This window comes from Fukomys damarensis, unplaced genomic scaffold (genome assembly GCF_012274545.1).
Source record: "Fukomys damarensis isolate Sample0158 unplaced genomic scaffold, DMR_v1.0_HiC HiC_scaffold_16, whole genome shotgun sequence".
Taxonomy (NCBI): domain Eukaryota; kingdom Metazoa; phylum Chordata; class Mammalia; order Rodentia; family Bathyergidae; genus Fukomys; species Fukomys damarensis.
Genome location: NW_022900928.1, coordinates 240069 through 262473, shown reverse-complemented (window position 1 = coordinate 262473; position 22405 = coordinate 240069). Strand labels below are relative to the sequence as shown.

At 46.3% G+C, this 22405-nt stretch overlaps 1 long non-coding RNA gene across 1 annotated transcript; it reads right to left on the bottom strand.

Annotated features, from left to right (window-relative positions):
• Positions 1 to 18264: 18264 nt before the first annotated feature.
• Positions 18265 to 21200, bottom strand: LOC117286296. The gene is made up of 3 exons (XR_004517388.1): positions 20697 to 21200; positions 19999 to 20659; positions 18265 to 18475 (listed from the first exon to the last, which is right to left on the bottom strand). It is a non-coding gene; the product is annotated as an uncharacterized LOC117286296 (long non-coding RNA).
• Between the last annotated feature and the right edge of the window lie 1205 nt (positions 21201 to 22405).

Sequence of the window (22405 nt, the reverse complement as noted above, 5' to 3'; positions counted from 1 at the left end):
GCGCGCGCGGGGCCAATGGGGGGCGAGGGCGGAGCACGCGAAAACCCCGCCTCCGACGCGCATCCACCTGGGCCGTACGAGTGGGGACACGGGGACCTGGGATTAGGGGGACCGGGAACAGGAACCTCACAGAGGGCGGAGGGAGTCTGCAGCAGGCATCCTGGCCTGAGGTCTGGGAAAATCTGGGTACAGGGTGGTCAGAAAGAATGCGGGAAAGAAGGGCGTGTGCACTGGGGGACGGATGAAGCGTGTGGGCTGGGGAGCTGCACGCAAGCCGTCCGAGGACGCTCCAGGAGGGCCGGAGAAGTCCCTGGAATCTCCATGGGGGGCCAGCTTTGGGTGGCGGGGGCAGCAGAGCGCTCTGGCACAAGGCGCGGGCCTGGGGGCAAACCCTTAGATGGACGGGTAGGCAGGAGGCCTCATCTCCCCTCGCACTGCTGTGACATGCTCGGCCATGTGTCCAGAGAGGAGGTGGTGGACATGGATTTCCCTGAGCTGGCCACAGCGCTGCCCACTTCATCTTTTGTCCAGTTGCCAGCCTGCCGTCCTCTCCCTTGTCCCCATGCCTGTGACTGCCCCGACTTGAGGTTAGCCTTTCCACAGGTCCTGACCGCGGGCACAGCACATAGACCGGCTTCTCTCCACGGTGTCGTAGCCTCTGGCAAGACCACAGGGATGTGAGGTGCTGTATGTGGCACTGGTCCGCAGTCACGCACAGGCTGTGCACCCCGGAGTCAGTGCATGCTGGTGGGGACTGCAGGGTGGCCTCTGCTCTGGTGAATGGTGATGCTGTCTCTGTCCTGGGCTGGCACAAATGGCCCGGATTTGGGGAAGAGGAGAAACAGCCCCACCTGGTGCTGGGAAGATCTTCCTAGAAACTCCATGTTCTGACACTACCCCGGCATCCCTCTGACCCCATTTGGCACACAAAGTCAAGTAAGCCACATTCTGGTGTCCCCTGACCTCTGGTCTTCCCCTGACTCTTCCCGTCCGTCACCTGATGTCTTCATCCCATCTCCTTCCGTCTACTTTCCGTGGTTATGCTGACTTTGTATTCGTGAAGTGCACGTTACTTACATGCTGCTGTGGGGACTCCTAATGCCTTCCCTGCCATCTCTCATGTTTAGCCCAGAGACATTGCTTAGATCCTTAGGAGCTGCAGCTCGGAGGGCACAGCAAAGGACAAGACACATAAGGTCCTTTCTTTCATGGAGTTCAAGTTTTCCTGGGTAGAGACAGACAAGTGAACACACAATCATCGAGGGTGGTGGTGGATTCTGTGGAGGAAAGGAAATGAGGTGATGGTACAGAGTGGACAGAGGCTCAGTTCAGCTAGAGTGCGCACCCTTCAAGGGGTCATGTCTGTTCTGACGGCACACAGGATCTTTAGAAGCAAATTGGAAGCAAGTGGTTGGAAAACAGGTGCAGGGAAAGAAGCGTTCTGGACCCTGTGGCCTTCAAGGATCACCAGCCAGGGGATTTGTTGTGTTCGTGTGGAAACTGGCAGGTAGGACAAAGGGCCAAAGGCAGTGGGTGTGGGACGAAGGCTGGCACCCTTATTCTGCCCGATGCCACGGCAGGCTGGGTCAGCCTTGCAGAGAGTGATGATCACTAGGTCTGTCTGGCTCCAACCACACATGGAAGAGTTCCCAGCTGGCCACGTGGACAATAGAACAACTCCACAGGTTCCCTCCCTGGCAACTCTCACACACACTTGATTTTAAACCACATTAAACAGCTGAATAACAGAAGCAAAACCAGGCTTTGCTTAATATGGCACAGCTTGCCCAACCAGCACCAGGGTCTCTCAGGAAACGAGGCTTAAATCACTTTTACCCACCTTTGGGTGATACTCTTGTAGCTGTTTTTCCTCTCGAGGGTGCGGAAGTCAAAAAACAAAAACACAGTAATACATACTAGCCATTGTGGACATTTTACATTAGGTGGTAGGGGAATAGGAGAGGGAAAGAGGAAGAAAAAGAATTGGTTAGTATAGGGGGGTAAGGGAGAGATACTCATTGTTAGGTAGTCACAAGGCTGCAGCTGTATTTACCACTGCCCTCTTCCACGAAGCATGCTGCTCCTTGGCCCTCAGGCAGCACTGCAGCGACCATGGTTCTTTGCCAGTAGAGTGACCCCAGCATTCATTCTAGACATTCTGTGCTGCAGCAGGTTTGTCTTTGGAGGGTCTGGTTTTCTGTAGTCATTTCCTGTAGGATTTAGGGGTGTGAGGAGACCCCCCCAGGTACCCTCCTTTGGAATGTTGCTTCCTCATTCCATTCTATGATGAAACCTGAGTCAGACAGGAACAAGTGCCTCAGCAGCAAGGTATCTCCTCTGCTGCACTGCTGGTGTGAGAGCCAGTGGCTGGGTCTCATCATCTATGTTCTGTGTCCTCAGGTGGAATACTTTAAGGTTTCCAAAGGACTGCCCTGATTACAGGACATGCAACTTTTATTTTTAAGACTGGAAAATTTTCTGGCAAACCAAGATGAGCTGGTGAGGAGTACAGGGTTACAGGAATAGAAAGCAAAAAATTCACTAGCAGACTGTTACAGATAATGACATTCAAGAAAACATTGCCATTTCTGGTGCCTGATCCCTGGATGTAGGAATCCTGGCCTTGGGAAAGCCATAGATTCAATGGTGTTTAAGACCACCTGCCCCGCCTGGTATGTGAACCCAGCCCCAAATCCCCAAAGTCTTTTTTTTTTTTTTTTTGTATCGGGGATTGAACTCAGGCCCTTGTGCTTGCGAGGCAGGCAGCAGAACCACTGAGCTAAATCCCCGGCCCTAGCTCCATAGTCTTGCCACACAGATGGAGCTGAAACAGTGTTTAAAAGCTAGTCCACCAAAATCTAGGAGATGGGTGAGACAGTGAGCTCCTTGGACAGCTGTGCAGTGGAGTACAATACTGTGAGGGTGGAACAGAGTGCTTTGGAAAACCCTGAGGGCAGAAGACTGCTGTGTGGAAGATCATGAGGGTGAAACACCTTGGTAAGTGGAAGAAAGTGAGGGTGAAAGACCTTGCGGGGTGGAAGACCAAGTGGGTGGAACAGTGTGCTCTATGGAAGACCTTGAGGGTGGGCCCGGCATGGTGGCACATGCCTGTAGTACCAGCACTTGGGAGGATTAAGCAGGAGCGTTGCTGTGAGGCCAGCTTGAACTAGATAGCAGGATCCTTTCTCAAACAAAGCAAAGCATTGTGCTGTGTGGAAGACCATGAGGATGGAATATGGTGCTTGTGGGAGACAGAGCTAAATACCTTGTTGTGTGGAAGACTGTGAGGGTAGAATATCATGCTGTGTGAATTATTGGGAGTGTAAAACCCCCTAATGTGTGGAAGACCATGAGGGTGAAAGACATTGCTGTGTGGAAGACGGTGAGATTGGAACACAGTATTTGTAGAGGACAGTGAGGGCTGAACACCTGGATGTGTGAAAGACTGTTCTGTGTGGAAAACCATGATGGGAAAATACCTTGCTATGTGTGAGATTGTGAGGGTGAACGATATAGCCAAGTAGAAGACCAAGCTATGTGGGAAAATTGCTGTTTAGAAGACAGAGTGTACACCTTACTCTATGGAAGACAATGCTGTGTGAAAGGTCATTAGGGCAGGTGAATGTTCTGTGTAGAAGATAGGAGAGTAGGAGACATTTCTGTTTGGAAGACTATGAGGTGGAACACCTTCCTGCGTTTAAGACAGGAAAGTTGTAAAAACCTTTCTGTGTGGAAGACAGTGAGGAAAGAACACCTTGTTGTATGGAAGGTGGAGAGAGGGTGGAATGTGTTGCTGTGTGGAAGACCATAAGGGTGGAGCACTTTGCAGTGGTTAAGACCATGATGGTGGAAACACCTTGTGGTGTGGAAGACTATGAGATGGAACTCCTTGCTCCATGGAAGTGTGTGCTGTGTGTAGTCAGGAGGGTTGAGTACCTTGCTGTGTGGGAGACAGTGAGGGTGGAACGCCTTGCTGTGTGGAATATCAGGAGTGTGAAGCAAGTTGCAGTGTGGAAGATAGTAAGGGCAGAACACTTTGCTATGTGGCAGACTATGAGATGAAACAACTAGCTGTGTAGAAGTGAGTGAGACTTGAGGCATGATGTTGCTGATTTTAACAATTCTGTTTCAGATTTTTCTACCTTCTTTAGCTGTCAATTATTGAGGGAGGTGTTTTGAAATTTTCAGTAATATTTGTAGATCTATGATTCTTCAGTTTCATATTTTTATAGTTGTGTTTTGTTCAGTGAAATATGTGTTAAGAACTATCAGTTCTTTTGTTGTTTTGTTTTGTTTTTTTTGAGACAGGGTCTCACTACGTAGTTGAGGCTGACCTGGAACTCACTATGTAGTCCACGCTGGTCTCAAACTCACAGCGATCCTCCTGCCTCAGCCTCCCAAGTGCTGGGATTACAGGCATGTGCTACCACGCCCAGCAGGAACTATTAGTCCCCTTGATAGAGAACTGCCTTTGATATCATTGTGTGATTACTGCAATCCTTGTTTGGAGTACAAATCAATGTATCAAATTAATATAGTTTCAGTGTGTTTGGTTGAGTTGAAGCCAGACTAGTGTATCTGCAAAATTTTCTGTTTGATCTATGTCTACCTTATATTTGTTATATTTTAAAATATTTGTATACTTTTCAATTGATAAATAAAAAGTGAAAAAATAGAAGTGAGCAAGAGTGGAACACCATGTTGTTTGGAGTGACTTGTGTACAAGATTGTGAAGTTGGAATACCATGCCATGTGAAAGGACTTGCTGGGCGGTAGACTGTAAGGGTAGAACAGAGTGCAGTGTGAAAGACTGAGAGTGGAACACCTTGGTTTGTGGAAGACTGTGGGGTTGAAAGTCTGTGCTATGTGGGAGACCGTGAGGGTAGAAAACCTTGTGTAAGGAACACGGTGAGGGTAGAATGCATTGGTGTGTGGAAGACCACGAGGGCGGAAGACAATGCTGTGTGGAAGATCAAGAGGGTTGTATTGTGATACATGGAAAAGCTTGTGTGTGGAAGACCTTGCTGTGTGAAAGACTGTGCTGTGTTGAAGACTGTGAGGGTGAAAAAGTTTGGTGTGTGGAAGGTTATGAAGGTGGAATACTTGTTATGTGGAAAACTTTACTCTGGAAGATTGTGATGGTGGAACGTCTTGCTGTGTGGAAGATCATGCTGTGTGGGAGACCATGAGGGTGGAACACTTTTATGTGTGAAAGATTGTGTTACATAGATCTCAAGAGTTGAACACTGCTGTGTGACTTGCTCTATGGAAGACCACGAAGGTGGGAGATTGTGCTATGTGGAAAATGGGGAATAGAGGCACATTGCTGTTTGGAAGACCGTGATCATAGAACACTTGGCTATGTGGAAGACCGTGAGTGCAAAATTTCTTGCCATATGAGAGACAGAGGGTGAAAGACCATGAAGGTGGGACACCTTGCTGTGTGGAAGACAATGAAGGTGGATGACCAGGCTGTGTAAAAGATATTGAGGATGGGAACTGCTGTGTGAAGTTAGTGAAGATGGAGTCCTTCCTGTTGGTGGTGACTTGTTGTGTGAAAGACCACGAGGGTGGAACATGGTACAGTGCAGAACATGGAAGACTGTGCTGTGTAGAAGATGGTGGAACAGTGTTCTGTGTGGAAGATTGTGAGGGCTGAACATCTTGCTTTGTGGAAGACTGTGAAAATGGAATAACATGCTGTATAGTCCTGTAGCTGGATCCAGCCTGGCAAGTTCTGGGAGGAACTCCTTACTGTGCTGCGTGGAACACCTTGCTGTGTGGTAGTCTGTATTGTATGGAAGATCATGAAGGTAGAACCCATTGCTGTTGGTAGACCATGAGAGTAAAGCCCCTTTGTGTGTGAAAGACTATGATGGTGGAACTTCTTGCTATTCCTAGGAGGTTGAGGGTGGAACACCTTGTAGTATGGTAAACCATTAGGGTGCAACACCTTGCTGTGTGGAAGATTATAACTGAGGAACACTTTGCTATGTGAGAGTCTGTGAGGGTTGAACACTGTATCTTGTTCAAGGCTGTGAGGGTGAAACACCTTGCTGTATCAGAGACAATGTTGCTTGGAAGACTGTAGGGATGGAAAACTGTACTGTGTGGAAGACTATGGGGGTGGAACACCTTGATATATTGTAGAATGAACTGTGTAGAATATTATAGGATGGAACAGTATTCTGTGTGGAAGTTGATGAAGGTGAAACTCCTTGCTGTTTGGAAGAACATGAGTGGGGAACACCTTGCTGTGAGAAAGACTGTGAGGCCGGGCAACTGTGCTACGTGGAAGACTATGAAGCTGTGGCACCATGATATGTGGAAGACTGTCAGGGTGGAATGGTGTCTTGTTTGGGAGACTGTGAGGGTGAAATTCTGTGTAGTGGAACAGAATGGTGTGTGATATTCCATGAGGGTGTATGTTCCTTTGGCAAAATGTGGCTTAGAAGGCTAATATACATACTAGATAGGTACCAATCTTGTTAAGAGCAAAGCACTACTCTGGATGGGATAGGGGCCTTGTGATCCCTGCTGTTTGGCATCCCATGTGTAGAAATCCTATAGCTGGATCCAGCCTGGCAAGTGGAGTCCATGTTGTGAGGACATAAAATCAAGTTGGCCATGTTCATGTCAATGCCTGACCTTCCTTCTCCCACAGTAACTCTGAGCTCATGAGAAAATCATTGCCTACCAAGAGCAGGGGTCCTGGAGAGAGAGCCTGACAATATCCATGCAGGTCTATCTTGTCTATACGGCCCTGCATCTGAGGGGGCTGTTGGTCAGGATTTGATGACACAGATTCATCACACTTTATATATTGAGAGAACAGTTGGCATGCAGAAGTGGAGGGGAGTAGAGAAGATTGTGTATATACAGGAGTAGGTGGAGCAGAGAGAGACAGAGAGAGAGGACTCTGTACACACAAGGCCAGGAGGCGCAAAGAGGACTCTGAACAAGTGTGACCAGGACAGCAGAGAAGACTTATATATACAGGTGCAGGAGAAGAGAGGACTCTGTATACTCATGAGTAAGGAGAACAGAAGGGACTCTACACACTCAAGGCCAGAGAGAACATAGTGGATTCTGCACACACACCAGCAGGGAAAGCAGAGAGACACTGTACATAGAGAACAGGAGGAGAAGGATGCTGCACAAGAGAAGCAGGAGAAAGAGAGAGATGCTATACACAGAGGAGAGGAGAGGGACTAGGTACACAGAAACAGGAGAGGAATGGTGCACATGGAGGAACAGGAAGAGAGGGACACTGCACAGGGAGGAGCAAGAGGAGAGGGATGCTGGCACACACAACAGCAGAGAGGAGGACTCTGTGCATTCAGGAGTTGGTATGGCCAATTACTTTCTACTCAGGAGAAGTATCAAGCAGAGTTGTACTGCTAGATCCTGGATTCCCTTGTCAGCCCCTCCCAGGCTCTACATTTTAAATTTAATTTTATATTTTTGTACTCTGGATTGAACTTGGGGCCTTTGTATCATGCTACATATCCAGCCCTTTCATTTTTTATTTTGAGTGTTTCACTGAGGCATTAAATTGCACATCCTGAACTTGTATTTGTGATCCTCCTGCCTCCTCTCCCAGAGTGCTAGTGAAGCAGAATTTAAAGGAAAACAAGTTTTTCCCAGCCCTGGGAAGCTTCCTCCTCAGTCACACTGCCCCATAGCTATAACTCTTTATTCTGGAACAGATTAAATAGGCAACTATGTACTGTAAACAAAGTTTATGTCATCTTTTTTTTTCACAAGGCTCTGTCTTCTTTCAAGCCTAAACTAAAAACTTTCTGCCCTTGTCCTGTCTCTGTCAACTTGCTTGCTATGTCACTAGAAAGAACTTTGACCAAATTCATAAAACCAGAGCTATCCTTAGTTCTGGGCTCAACCTTTGGACATTAGTCTGTTGAGCCAGTGTTCACCTAAAACCGGGAATTAAATCCTCCTGTTTCCCAGTGGCCTCTCTTGTCTCTTAAATCCTGCAACATTTCTGGTGACCACGAAGTGACCAGAGAGGACAGATTTGCTGTCTCCCTTGCCTGCAGGCCTGGGAGGACTCCAAGCTCTGGAATAATGAGACCTCCGGTGCCATTGGGTGAAATTTCAGCTCAGAGGGGGAATCAGCCTTCCCACAGTCCAGTGACTTCTCTCCCTGTCAGTGCACATAGAACCTGTGGGGATTCAGGATGATTCTGGGGCAGTGCACTACAGGACCATAGTCAGGTTTTGGGGCCCAGGGGAAACCCACCCTGTCAGTATGAAAGGGAAGACTGATCATCTCCTGCGGTATACTGAATAATGATGTGGATCGAGTCAGATGAAACCTACAACCTTAAGTGAAATGTGGGAGTTGCCTGCAGTGAATTGGCTCGCAAAAGGTGTATCCAGTAGTCAGGCTCAGGTGAAGTTGGATGAAAAAAACTGGTTGGAAAAAACAGAATTAAGAGATGCCTGAGTGCATGTGAATAAATGGAGTGAAAAAAGCTGGGAAAGTGCCAGAAAGCAAGGAGTGAGATACTGTGAGGGGGGCACTCCCGGCTTTTGGACCTCCCAAGGCCAGTGCTTGCTCACCATCACCAGCCTGATGATGCCTGCAGGTGTCTGTAAGCTGGAGCAGCTCCATGTTAGGGCCAAAGATGAAAAGGTATGACCATGTCCTGCCAGATATGAGGAGGTTTTACAGGAGGAGTCAGATTATGAATTTTAGCTAATTGATAAATGTACTTTTGGTTTTTAGTTTGAATTAATGTCTTTGTTTAGTTGGTATGTATGGAGCAGTCCTTATACATTGCAAATTCTTGAATTGTAATTACAGGGTTAACTTACTCTTTGCTGTCCTTTGGCTTAAGATCACTGATTCAAGGTTACTTAGAGGTCTGTTGGTAGGCTGTCAAATTTAAAATGTAACAATCTGAGAAGAGGAAAAAAAAAAATGAAAGAGAAGGACACTTTAAAGTCCAAGCAGCTATAGCCAAGTTTGTTATAGGAGGTTTATAGTAAGTGAGATAGAGTAAAATATTAAGAGGGTTATAAGTATGAGGTATGTTTGATATGAGATGATTTTGTATGATAAAAGTTTTGTCCTGCTAGAGAGATAAAAAAAAAAAAGATAATGACAAACTGGAAAGCTTATGTATGTCATAAGCTTTGGAATGTATGTATGTATGTTGTAAGCTTGTGGAAGTAGTTTATCAAAAGAAATGTATATGATTGCTTGTTAGTTTGGTAGAGCTCAGGTTGTTTCTTCTGAAAACTACTGCAAGGGGGGATGATCAAATTGGCCTAAATTGAAAGACCTTGAGAGAGTGATTTGCATCACAACAGAGTAGAGATGGGGGGGCAAGCACCAAAACCCACCCCATATGAAGATATATTAAAGAACTTTAAAAGAGGCTATACAGGGGACTGTGGAATAAAGTTAGCCCTCCATAGGTTGAGAACTCTTTGTGAAATAAATTGGCCCTCTTTTGATATTGGGTGGTCAGCTGAGGGGACAATTGATGGGGGAACGATTGGGCATATACCTAGGGTGGTAACCAGAGATAAAGAATGGCCAGGGCACCTAGATCAGTTTCCCTACATTGACTCCTGGTTAAATATAGTCCAGACCTGACCCAGTATATATAGTACAGCCTTGTTTGGAGGCTTATTATAAGACATTTGTGGCCCAAGCTGAGCAAAAGCCAAAAGGAAAACAAAAATCAACTCTGCCAGTAACCTCAGAGGTAGGTAGGGGGCAATAAAGAGAACCAAAAACAGCCAATCCTTCAAAAGCTGCCAGAGGAGACAGAAATTCTCCTATCTTATGTCCCAATCTACCTGCCTTTACCAGGACCAGTCTGTGGGGAAATAGGATCAGATGGTAGTGAGTCTCAGTCACCACTATGGGGAACAGGGAAAGGGGCATTACTAGAACCTCTGCAGTAGGTCCTACTCTCCTTGAGCTGTGATAGCACAAGGTGAGTTAATTAATATATAGACAGAAAAGATAGAAGAAAGAAGACTTAGAGAAGAACCTGAGCTTTGGGCCTGATCAGTGCTGCTCTGGGCAGTAAAGATGAAAGACCTCCAGCTTGCCACACCTTCATTTAGTACATCAGAAGAAACAAATGTAACAGATGACTCAGGGCAGAGAGTTCAGTACATTGGGAGAAAGAAATGTAAAAGTTGACTCAGAAGGCAGTGGTGGTGAAAATCCTAGAACAATGAGGAACTTTGCAGATGAAGATTTTGTTTTTCCTAGGCTGTCTTCAGCTGGTATAATCTTGTCCTGGAGCATCACAGCATTACTAGACCATTGAAGTTTTAGCTATGACAGGAGGTGAAGATGGAGTTACGTCTGGACATTCCATAGCTGGCCGTAGGTGGGAAAACTAGGCCCTAATTGTAATTTTAATTGTGAAATGATTTCCCTACCCAAATCATGTAGAATTGCTCCTGATAGCCCCTTTTCCCAAAAATTGGAGCCATTGCCCCAGGGGAAAAGCAAGGAAGGCCCAAATGAGCAGATGAGTCATCTCAGATCAGGCTGCCCAATGGCCTTGCAAATGCTCCTCTGGGAAACTAGGGCACCTATTTATTAGGATATGGATGGCCAAATCCAAGGGGGAAATTGGACCTTTGTCTACCAGCCCTTCTCAACCACTGAACTCTTCAATTGGAAACAATATACTCCCTCCTATATGGAGAAGCCCCAGGACCTTATAGACCATTCAAGTGACACATTCAGTCATAATCTTAATGGATCTGAGACGGCAGCATTGGTTATCACATCCAAAGATGACTTGATAGCAAGGGTTCCTACGTGAAAATCCCTGAATAATCCTAGAGACAGTGAACACTCTTAAACCAGCTACCTTGCTCCTGGTCGAGCTGGAAGCCCCTCTTCATGACTGTGGATGAAGTATTCTTGAGCCAAAGGGATCTCTCAGAGACCCAGAAGTAAATATTTCACAGATGGAAATAGTTTTGTGCTAAATGGGGTCCAATGCACAGGACATGGAATGGTGATACTGGACTCTGTGGTAGAGGCCAAGCCTCTGCCTATTAGAACCTTAGTCCAAAAGGCAGAGCTAATAGCCTTGACAAGGGCTCTTTTGCTGGCAAAGAACAAAAAAGCTAACACCTACTGATTCCAAATATGCCTTTACAATATTGCTTGCAAACAGTGCTATATATAAGAAAAGAGAGCTCTTGACTTCTAGGGAAAAAATTAAATATAAAGAAAAACTGCAACACCTAGATGCTGTATGGACCCCAAAGAAAATGGCTGTTATACACTACAGGGGGCACCAATGGAATGGGACATTGGAAGCTGGAAAAGATAAAAAAAGGTGGACAGAGAAACAAAATGGGCTCCAGACAGTGGTGGCTGGAGCCTGATGAGGCAGGTGTTCCCCAGCTTGCATCCTTGTGTCCCAGTCCACAAGCCTCCGAGCCACACTGGGGCATGGAGGAGGAGAAGATGGACAAGAATGAATGGGGGTACCACAGGGAAGGCAACAAGAGCCTGGTGGTGGCCCATACATAGCACTGCATTGTGCTGCATTTTCTGAAGTTTCCTCCAAATAGGAAGAAGACCTCAGAAGAGATATTTCAGCACTTGCAGGACATAGTGAACTTTGGCAGAAGTGCCATGAAAAAGTTTTTGGGGGAGAACTGTGTGTACTGTGGGGAAGTTGTTCAACTACCTTTAGAGTTGGTGAAATAACTATGTTTAAAGATACAGTCTGAGAGAGCAGACAAAATGTGGGTTCATTCCTTTCTCAAGCAGCATTACCCATGAGATGAAGCACAAGGTATGTCGCTACTGCATGCACCAACACTTCAAGTTAGCAACTGGGAAGTGGAAGCAGATAACTAAATATTGCCCCCTCAATCTCTTCTCAGGAAACAAACAGAGAGTGCACTTTGCCTTGAAGAGTTTGCTGCAGGAATTCCAGATCAACCTGAAGATACTTAAGGTGCAGATGTTAGACCTGCTGGACATCGAAGGCCTCTACTCTCTGTACAACCAGCTTGAACAGTACCTAGAGGAGTGTCCTGAGGAGAGAAAAATATTACAAATAGATGGGCCTTATGTTGAAGCATTTTTCCCCTGCAGTGTCTTTGAAACTTGAATAATAGAACTATTTTCTGTCGTGTTGGATAACTTTTGGCTGTGAATGTTTTGCTTTTAACATTCGTTGAGGTGAGATTGCTCCAGAGACATGCAATTGAAGAACACTAGAAACATCTTCCAGGACAAGGAATGTAGGATGTGAGTGCCACATCCCAGGAATCCACTCATGTTCTTAAAATGAAGTGTCCATTAAGCCCTGGGAAGATATCCTGGGTAGTTCTTCCTTCCAATCAGGCCTCATGTCTAACTCTCTAATGTGAAAAGCCTTATCATAAGACACAAGATTTGGATCACCTACCAGACTCGATATAGGAAACTTGAATTGTCATGAGCATCTTATAGTTTGGACTTTTGACAAAACATGGATAGTATTGAAACTTTCTCAGCTGTTAGTGGTCACCTTTTCAGTGCTAGCCACAAATCAACACAGGCTTTGGGTGGGCCCCCACTGCTGAGAGACCAGGGGGTTAGCTCAGATGTCAATTCAGAGTGGTGTAGGCTCAGGGTCTCTGTGGAGGTGCCAAAGTTCATGATTCCTGAAAGGTCAGTAGGGAGCATGAGACTCAGGTCAGGGTGGACACCACTTACATAAGAATTGACTTTTAGTTTTGCTTTATGATTTTATTTTTAACTCTAGGGGGAGATGAGGCATTCTTTCCTACCTGAAATTGCTGCTGTAGAAGCTGGAAGCAGAGCTGTAACTCACATAGTTGCTGGGGTGGATGTGCAGACAGCCCAGTTGTCCTAGCACTCTTAACCTCCCCAGTGGTCAAGGGCTGATGGTTCCCTACCTCCCTGCCAATTCCTCCCTCAGGCTTGCCTGGAGATGCAGCAGGTGTGTGGGCCTGGGGCCTGCTGTTCCTGCTGGGGCTGCAGGAGGTCTTGCTTCTAGAAGATGCACAGCTTCCAGCTTGCACGAGAGGGTTCTTGTTGTGGTCTCTAAAAGTGTGCCCAGCTGCTATGAAATCATTGGGAATCTTGGCTTAATTTTTTTTCCTATCATAGGTTGTACAGACTATTTATATCATCATTTTGAGGAACTGATGAAGGCTTATTGTAACTGTTATGGTTTGGGTCTAGACGTCCCCCCAAACCTCATGTGGTCATAGGCTTGATCTAGAGTGTGTGAAGCTAGAATGGATTCATGTTGCAATTCCAGGCTCAAGGGTACTAGGATTAAGGTTGTGAGTGCTTCTAAGTAGTCTGAATAAAATAAAAGGAGCAGGGAGATACTGTTACCTCTCTTGTTACCCTTGCTGCCTTGTTTGTGCCATATTGTTTCTGCTGCAATGCCTGTTGGTTGTCCCTGCCTTGGAGCTGGCTGATCATGGAATGAAAACTCTATGAACTGTAAGCCAAATAAACTCCTTCCCCTTTAACTTTGGATGTCTGATATTTTGTCTCAGCAACAAGAGACACACCTATAATCCCAGCACTTGGGAGGCTGAGGCAGGAGGATCACTTGAGTTCAAAACCAGCCTGGGCTACATAGTGAGTTCCAGGGCGGTCTGAACTATGTAGTGAGACCCTGTCTAAAAAAAAAAAAAAATTTACAACTATGTCCTATAAGCAAAATTTATGTCATCTTGTTCTCACAAGGATTCACAAGGCTTGGTCTTCTTTCTTTCTTTTTTTTTTTTTCATTGTCTTCTTTCAAGGCTATATTACAAAGTTGTGTGCCTTTGTCCTGTTTCTGTAAACGCAATTGCTACATCACTAGAAAGACCACCCCTCTTCAACCAAACATATAAAAATGGAGCCTATCCTTAGTTCTGGGCTCATCCTTTGAACATTAATCCATTGAACTTGTGTTCACCTAAAATCTAGAATAAAATCCTTGTTTCCCAGTGGTCTCTCCTATCTCTTAAATCCTATAACACTAGGAGTACAAGTATACACACCAGGCCTGGCTTTCTGTGGAATGTGTCTTCCACTAGTGGCACATGTGTGTCCTTCTGAAGTGTTAAAAGAGTGTGCTCTTCTGCCCACTAGGTCCACATGACACTGTGTCTGTAGTATGGTGGAAGAATCTGTGTCCTGTGGAAGGGTCTAGGACCTAGTTCTGGCAGACTAGATGCAACTTCTGGGCTGGAGCACAGACATCCTGGAGTGAGAGGCTGACCATCTTGCTAAGGGTGCAGAGAAGCCAGCACCAGGCCATGCTGACTGCTGAGCACAACCACATCAGGGCAGCTGCCGCAGTCACTGCTGTCCAAGTGTATAGGATCTGTGGGTAGCTTTCAATGAGCTGCTTCCATTCTCCAAGACCAATTTGTTTCTGCATAGGTCAAACAGGTGAGGTGGATAGGCCTGAGGGAGTGCCCTGGAGTCATGGACAGTGACATTTTTCCTGATCCCTCCTTGCTTATGTGTTGGTTTTGCTCTCCTGATTCCCTTGGTAGAGGCAGCTCTGATGGCTCCTATGATGGTTCCTATCCCAAAAGCCTGCACAAGGAGCCAACATGGCTTCTGAATGCATCTGGAAATGGGTACTAAACACAGGATGGGTTCAGGGACCCCCTGGTCCCAAGAGATGGACCTGGGCTAGGACTCCACAGAGTACCTGACCTCCACGATCCCCTCTGTTGGGCCACAGTGGATTGTCAGGTCTCCAGGAACTGGTCAGTTTGGAGCTGGCATTCCTGGAATCTGCCCTTCCTCTTCCTCATTCACACCTAGCTAAGGAGGAGTCCCTATGGGCCTTCTGGGAGGCTAGGAGGAAGACTTTTGGAAAAATCTTTACAGTGTGAAACCAGGTTGTTTCCAAGGGCACTGCCCCTCCTCCTACTCAAGGGCTGTGACTGTTGATGTTGACCGTGAGCACCTGGCTGACTGTCTCCCTGATCTGCACCAGCAGCCCCTGCCTCACTCACTGGAAGGGGTCAGTGTGCTGTGCACAGTCACGTATTGAGGGTGGGGACCTACGCTCCTGCTTCCCAGGGTGCAGTGTCTATGGAGGTCACTTGGAATTTCACATAGGAGGTTGGTCCCTCTTCCCCTATTTATTGATTTATTTGTATCACGATGGACTCCTGGATATTTACAGTACATGTAGGGTTATAATGCATTGCTACTTTTATTTTGTTGCTGAAATGTTGCAGCTTTGGCCACTGGGAGCTCTCCAGTTGCTCATACATGATTGTGTGTTTCGTTATTGTTGTGTTCCTTTTTCCCAAGCACTTTTTTACTTCCTGGCACTACAAGATGCTAAATGCTCATTTTGTACATTTCCTGCCCAGGTCCTGCAATTGGCAACTCCCCAGAGAGTGGAGAATGGGTTAGAAGCCGCACTTTGGGTTTGGGAAGGCTCACTGCCACTGGGTTGGTGTCTTCTTCAGGCCTACTCAGCAGAAAACACAGACGTGTGCATGCGTGCTTCTGTTCGTGCAGCTTCTGGGATCCCATGTGCATTAAGTGTCCATCAGCTGCTCTCCATTTACTACCCACTCCTTCAGCCTGTCTGGGGGAGGTGTCTCCACCAACCACAGCACAGAGCTCTTGCAAATCCCTGAGCCTTTAGCGTCAGGTGCCACTCCTTTCCGAAGGCAGTCAGCTCAGGTCAGCCTGTGTCCCCTCCCCTCCAGTAGGCTGGCTTCCTACACTTGTTTTAGTTACATTCTCCTGTCACATGTGCATTCTCCCCTGGGATCCCACACCCCCTGAACTCTTAGTAAACGTTTTCATACATTAAGGTTGTGGTGTCTGTCTGTCTGTCTGTGGGCGTTTTTCCAAAGTGTACCGACTGGCACTTCCTCCATCAAGGAAGGTGAGTTTCTGTTGCTCTTCATTCTCACAAGCACTGGTGCTGTCAGTTTGGGGATTGTAGCCATTTTTTGTAGATGCATATTGGTATCTTACTGTTTCAATTTGCGATTCTCTAACGTAGGCAGATTTTCACATACTCACATATGCCATCTGTATGACTTTTCTGGTGAGGTGTCTGTTTAACCTAACCCTTTGACTTATATTAAAATTAGGTTATTTTTCTTTTTTCTTATTTTGCTGTACTGGGGATTGAACATAGGACCTTTGCACTGGGTTGCATCCCCAGACCTTCTTTAATTTTTTTGAGACAAGGTCTCACTGAGTCATTAAATTGCCCAGGCTGGACTTAACTTTGGAATCCTATTGCCTCAGACTCCTAGATTGCTGGGATTACAGATAGAGAGTTCGCTTATTGTTGAGTTTTAAGAGCTTATATATTCTAGATATAATTCTGTCAACCAGGCATGGTGGCTCATACCTGTAATCCCGACACTTGGGAGGCTGAGGCAGGAGGATTGCCACAAGTTTGAGGCCAGCCTGGGCTACATAGTGAGCTCAAGGCCAGCCTGAACTACATAGTGACACCTTGTCTCAAAAACAAAACAAAATGAAACAAAGTAAAAACAAACAAAAGGAAAACAAATAACACTCAAACAAAAAACTCTCTTGTATCAGAACATGTGTTTTGTAAATATTTTTTCCCAGTTTGTGGCTAATTTTTTCATTGCCTTAATAGTGTGCGTCACAAAACTGAATTTAAAAATTTTAATAGAGTCCAATTTACTGACTTTTTCTTTCATGGTTTGTATTTATCAGCGGGCCGGGGATTTAGCTCAGTGGTTCTGCTGCCTGCCTTGCACTTAAAAAAAAAAAAAAAAAAAAAGAAAAGAAAAGAATAAATTACTTGTATTTATCATATTGTAGGTAAAAAAATTATTTCCAGAGCTGGGGGTGTACTTCAGTGGTAGTGTGTGTTTAGCATGCACCAGGCCCTGGGATTGATCCCCAGCACCACCAAAATCAGTAAACAACAAATCCAAGCTCACCTAGATCTCTCCAATATTATCTTATAGAAGTTTATAGTTTTGCATTTTATATTTAGGTCCGTAGTCAATTTTTATGAATTCATAAACCAAAAAAAAAATTTTTTTTTTTTGGTCCTGGGGATCGAACTTGGGACCTTGTGCTTGCGAAGCAGGTGGCAGAACCACTGGGCTAAATCCCTGGCCCTGTGCTCAATTTTTATGTGTAGATCAATATTTTTGTATATGGACATCCAGTTGTTAAACCACAAAAAAAAAAAAATAAAAAAGACAGTCTTCTGTGACCCTGTCTGTACTCCTTTGTCAAAGGCAGTTGGTGGGGCCCAGGGATTTAGCTCAGTGGTTCCGCCACCTGCCTCGCAAGTGCAAGGTCCTCAGTTCAATCCCTAGTATCCAAAAAAAACAAAAAAAAAACAGCTCTATATTTTTTCTTCCCAATTGCACATATTTTATTTATTCTTCTTGTCTTATTTTGTTGGCCTGAATTTCTAGTACGATACTGAGTCAGAGTGGGGAGAGGAGAGAGTATATTGCTCCTGATTGCACAGGAAAACATCTAGTCTCTCCCCATTGTCTGATGTTAGCTGAGCCTTTTTTTTCACTTTTTTTTTGTTTTGTTTTTTGAGACAGGGTCTCACTATGTAGTTGAGACTGATCTCCTGCCTCAGCCTCCCCAGTGCTGGGATTACATGTATGCACCACCATGCCAGGCTAAAATTAGCTTTTACTTTTTTTTTTTTTTTTTTTTTTTTTTTTGTACTAGGGATCAAACTTGGACCTTGCACTTGCAAGGCAGGCAGCAAAACCACTGAGCCAAATCCCTGGTTTAGCTGAGCATTTTTGATGATCTTTATCAAGTTAAGGAAATTCTCCTTTGTTCCCAGTTGAGTTTTAATCATGAATGGGTATTGGATTTTGTCAAATGTTTCTCCTGCAACATATGATGTCTATGTGGTTTTTCTTCCTTAATCTGTTGATGAGATGGACTACATTACATTAATAGCTCTCCAATGTTGAATCAGCCTTGCATCCCTGGAATAAACCTCACTTGGCTGTGATGTAGAATTTTTATACATTGCTAGAATTGATTTGCTAACATTTTGTTGAGTTTTGCATCTACATTCATGTGAGATACTGGTCTGTAGTTTCTCCTTTTTTATTTTCTTATGTCTTTATCTGGTTTTGGTTTTATCAGGGCAATACTGGCTTCAGAATGAATTATGAAGTGCTCTTTTTGCTATTTCTGGAAGAAGTTAAAGAGAATAGATACAATTTTTTTCCTTAAGTGCTTGGTGGAATGGAGGGCTGGTGGTGTAGCTCAATGGTAGAAAGCTTGCCTAGCATGTGCAAGGCCCCAGGTTCAATATGGAAAATTAATTAATTACTTATATCTAATTAGATATAGGCTTGTTCAGTTTGTTTCTTCTTGTATGAGTTGGATAGTTTGTGTCTTCAAGAAATCTGTCCAGGGCTGGGGATTTAGCTCAGTGGTTTTGGCGCCTGCCTTGCAAGCTCGAGGTCCCAAGTTCGATCCCTGGTACCAAAAAGAAGAAGAAGAAGAAATCAGTCCATTTCATGTAAGTTATCAAATGTGTAGACCTAGAATTGTTCATAATATTATTTTATTGCTCCTTTTGTGCTCCTGGGATAAGCAGCGAGGGATCCTTTACTGTGTAATTTCTGCTTTCCGTTTGTGATAAGCCTGGCCAGTGGTTTAACAATTCACTGAAAGTTTTTTGTTTTTTGTTTTTTTTTTCAAAGAACAAGGTCTTGGTTTCATTGAATTTCCCCTAATTTTTGTTATTTCTTCTGCTTGCTTTAGTATTTATATTGCTTTACTTTTCTGTAGTTTCCAAAAGTAGGTGTCCAGATTACTAATTCAGATCTTGTCTCATACTGTGTGCATCTAATGCTACAGATTTCCCTCTTAGCACTGTTTCCATGAATTTTATTTATTTATTTATTTTTTGGTGCCAGGGATTGAATTGCACTTGTGAGGCAGGCGCAGTGCCACTGAGCTAAATCCCCAGCCCCATTCCATGAATTTTGTAATTGAGTTTTCATTTTCATTTACTTCAGATTGTTGTAAATTTCTCTTAGGGGTTTTTGTTGTATGTCTGAGAGGCTTGGGTTTAGCCATGTACACCATCCCATCTGCATACACTAGGTGTGTGACCAGGTAAAGCAGTGTGTTGTGTCCAAGTGAACTGAAGTTCACCCCAGGTCCCCACAATGGCAGTTGTGCCTGTGGGTCATAAATTTGGATGTGGCTTCCATGCTTCTAATTGGGGGTGGGCCTGTCTTCTGTCAACTATAATTATACCCTTTAGGTCCTATTTTTGGACCCAGGGAAGCAGAGTTGTCCTAGGCCAGAGACAGACTCCTGGCTCCAGGCTCCTAGGCAGAGGACACTGGTCAGCCCCACCCAACAGGTCATGGACCAGCATAATGTTAGGTCAGCCTGGAGAGACAGCAGACATGCTGAGGCCCCAGCTGAACCAGGAGTACATCTGTGGTGTGTGGGTGCTGGAGACCCCCGTAATCAGGTTCCAGTACCCACCTGCCCAGTATATGACACAGGCTTGAGAAAAAAATACACTAAAAGACAGAACTAAGAGAAAGTAGGGTGACAGGACGACCAATGCTGGTTCAACTGACAAAGGCGCTGGCCAGTCCCAGGCACTGACTTTTCTTGGCAATCAATTAGGGTAAAGGCAACATGTGGTTTCTATGGAAATTAATGTAAACAAGGCTCATAAAGCACAAGACAGAGCATTCTTGAATTAGGAACAGAATAGACAAAGTGTATGATTGTAATTAGAACACTGTCCTTCTAAAAGGAAGATTTTAGTTGTGGGTTCAAGTTATTTTGACCTTGGCACATAAGCTTTGGCCAGGCTCACTTCTATAAACAGCCAGTTGTGGGGTTCACTCTTCACAGCCTGCTTTGGGCATAATCGATATGGTCCTCTGCATGTGGGTAAATGCATACCAGGCCCTCAGAAAGAGTCCTCCTGTCTCGTGTGAAATACCATCGATGGCTATGACATAACTCACCGTGCACACTGCTACCTGGCCCATTGTGTTCCCTCTGGGAATGGGGCTGCATCTTCATCTTCCTGGCTCCGGTTGTGGGAAGGTTCTTCCGAGCATCTGCTGCAGGATTGCAGGAGGTTTGTAGACAGCAGGCTCCTTGCCTGGGAGAGTAGACATGTGCCCAGCACCAGGATGGCTGTTCATGAGTCACAAACCATGTTGAGTCACAGCCTGTGCACCCTTCTGCTGCGGGCTCTGAGAGGAAAATTTCCCCAAGAGTGGCTACCCTTAGCCATATTCTTCTGTGTTCTGTAATTACGTAGCCCATTAAATCTGTTTAGTGTGCAAAACATCCCAAATCAAGGAGCATTCAGCCTCTTGGACAGGAACGCGTGCGGAAACGCGAGCCAGACCGGTGACCAGACTCAAGGACCGTGGCGAACAACAGGCCTTAACTTCCTTCTTTCCTGTAGCGCCTTATAAACCTTATTCTCCCCCTCAGGTCTTCATCTTAAATAAAGCCTGTCCTTGATGAAAGCTTTTCTTTCTTACAGCCTCCACTAGAGGAGCTCACGGGCCTTTAAGCAGCTGTCCCCAAGCCAGAAGGCTCTGCTAGGCTCACCTCAGCTGCCTTTCACTCTGGCTTCTCCCTAGGCACCGGCACATCCGGGCTCTTCGTAACCTGGAAACAACCCGGGTCCAAAATCTGCGTGTATTACCTGGAAACAACCCGGGTCCAAAATCTGCGTGTATATGTGCAAGGTCTTGAGTTCGACCCCTGGTTCCGAAAAAAAAAAAAAAAATGTGTGTTCGAAATAAGAGGCGTGAGGGTAAGCCCTGGACCCGGGGCTGGGACGCGCCCAGCGACAGCTAGGTCACAGCGAAAACCATCGGCCCCTGCCCCCAGCTACAGCGAGTCGGGGCTCAGCTGCCCTGAGCGCGAGGGACCCGCGCCCCCGGGGTCCTGCGAGGCCCGCCCAGGGCCCTGCCCTCGCGACTGCAGTTTACGTCGGTGGCCAGCAGGTGGCGGCGCAGGCCCGCGCATCGCCGAGCATGGGGTCTCCTTCGGGTCCCGAAACTCGGGAGACGCGCAGAGGTGTCGTGGGCTTCCCAACGCCCGGCAGATGTAGGGCGCGCGTCATCTTGAGGGGCTGGGACAGTGGGGGGGGGTGGCTGGGACTGGGAAGCTGGTGGAAACCGAGCCCATTCCGCCCTTGGCGACGGCTCAGTGACGGACTAGCAGGGGGTGGAGTGGAAGGCGTGGCCCGGCCGGGAAGTGGAAGGCTCAGGGCCTGGTCGGGAAGGCGGGGGCGATCCCAGAGGGGATTTCCAGCCCCGAGCACGCTCACCGCCCCTGGGACGAGAAGTTGGTGCGAATCGGACCCCAGCTAAAAGGGGGCCACACCTGGCTCTAAGGGGCGTCGAGACCTGTTGGTTGACCTTGCCAGACTCCCTCCTGTAGGGACCTCAGCTCAGCAGTCCTCAGTATTTTAGAGAGAAATTTGCCGGTTCCTTCAGGGCCAAGGTCACGACGCTGGGGGACCCAGCCCGGGCTGCTGCCTCTCATAGCCCTAGCGAGTGCCCCGTGTCTGATCTGTTGAATAACCAGCCACCAGTTTCCTCAAGCTTCTGTGGTGGAGGCTTCAAGGTCCACTCGCGGCCAGTGAGCGGGGAGGTTGGAGTTTTTTATTCCACACTTAGCTACTATTATTTCTAACTCTGAAGTCACACAAAACACTGTGCGCAGTGAAACAGGAGCAGAGGTTACAGAACAGCTAGGAAAGGAGCTTTGAGAAGTCACCTTAGGTGATCAGATAAGAGGTCCTGGCAGCCCAGTTAGAAATCCAGCCTGGACAATTTAAGTGATTTAGCAAGACCCTGTTTCAAAACAGAAAATAAAGGACCTGGGATGTAGTTTAGCATGAAGGCTCTGGGTTCAATACCCAGGGCCAGAAAAAAAGAAAAGATTACAGAAGTAAAGTGCCTCCAAGGCATAGGGCTTGTTGAGAGCTGGTGTTCTGAAGCCTCAGTGTGGATGGCAGATGGTCTGGGGGAGGGGAGATGGGGCTGAGCTGAAGTGGGAGAGGGTGAGCCCGAGTTTGTTACCTGTTGGCCTTGTGACTGTTCACCAAGCACTGTGATGAAGTGACAGGTTGGCGGGTGTCACCGTGCTCAGTATGTCTGTCATGTGTACGCATGGCCCTGATTTAATTTGGCTGGTGGTTTCTGTTGGCACGATTAATTTATTCAGTAGTTTGTGCCTTGTGACTGTGCTATGCACCTGGGAGCTGTTTCTTTGTTAAATTTGGTGTGCCCAACGTCCGGTGGACATCTTTTGGCACAGATGTGTTGCCAAGTCAGTTCGCACTCAAGATGGAGCAAACTGATGTTTTATAAAATGGAGTTGCTCAGGGCTAAGGGCTGGAAG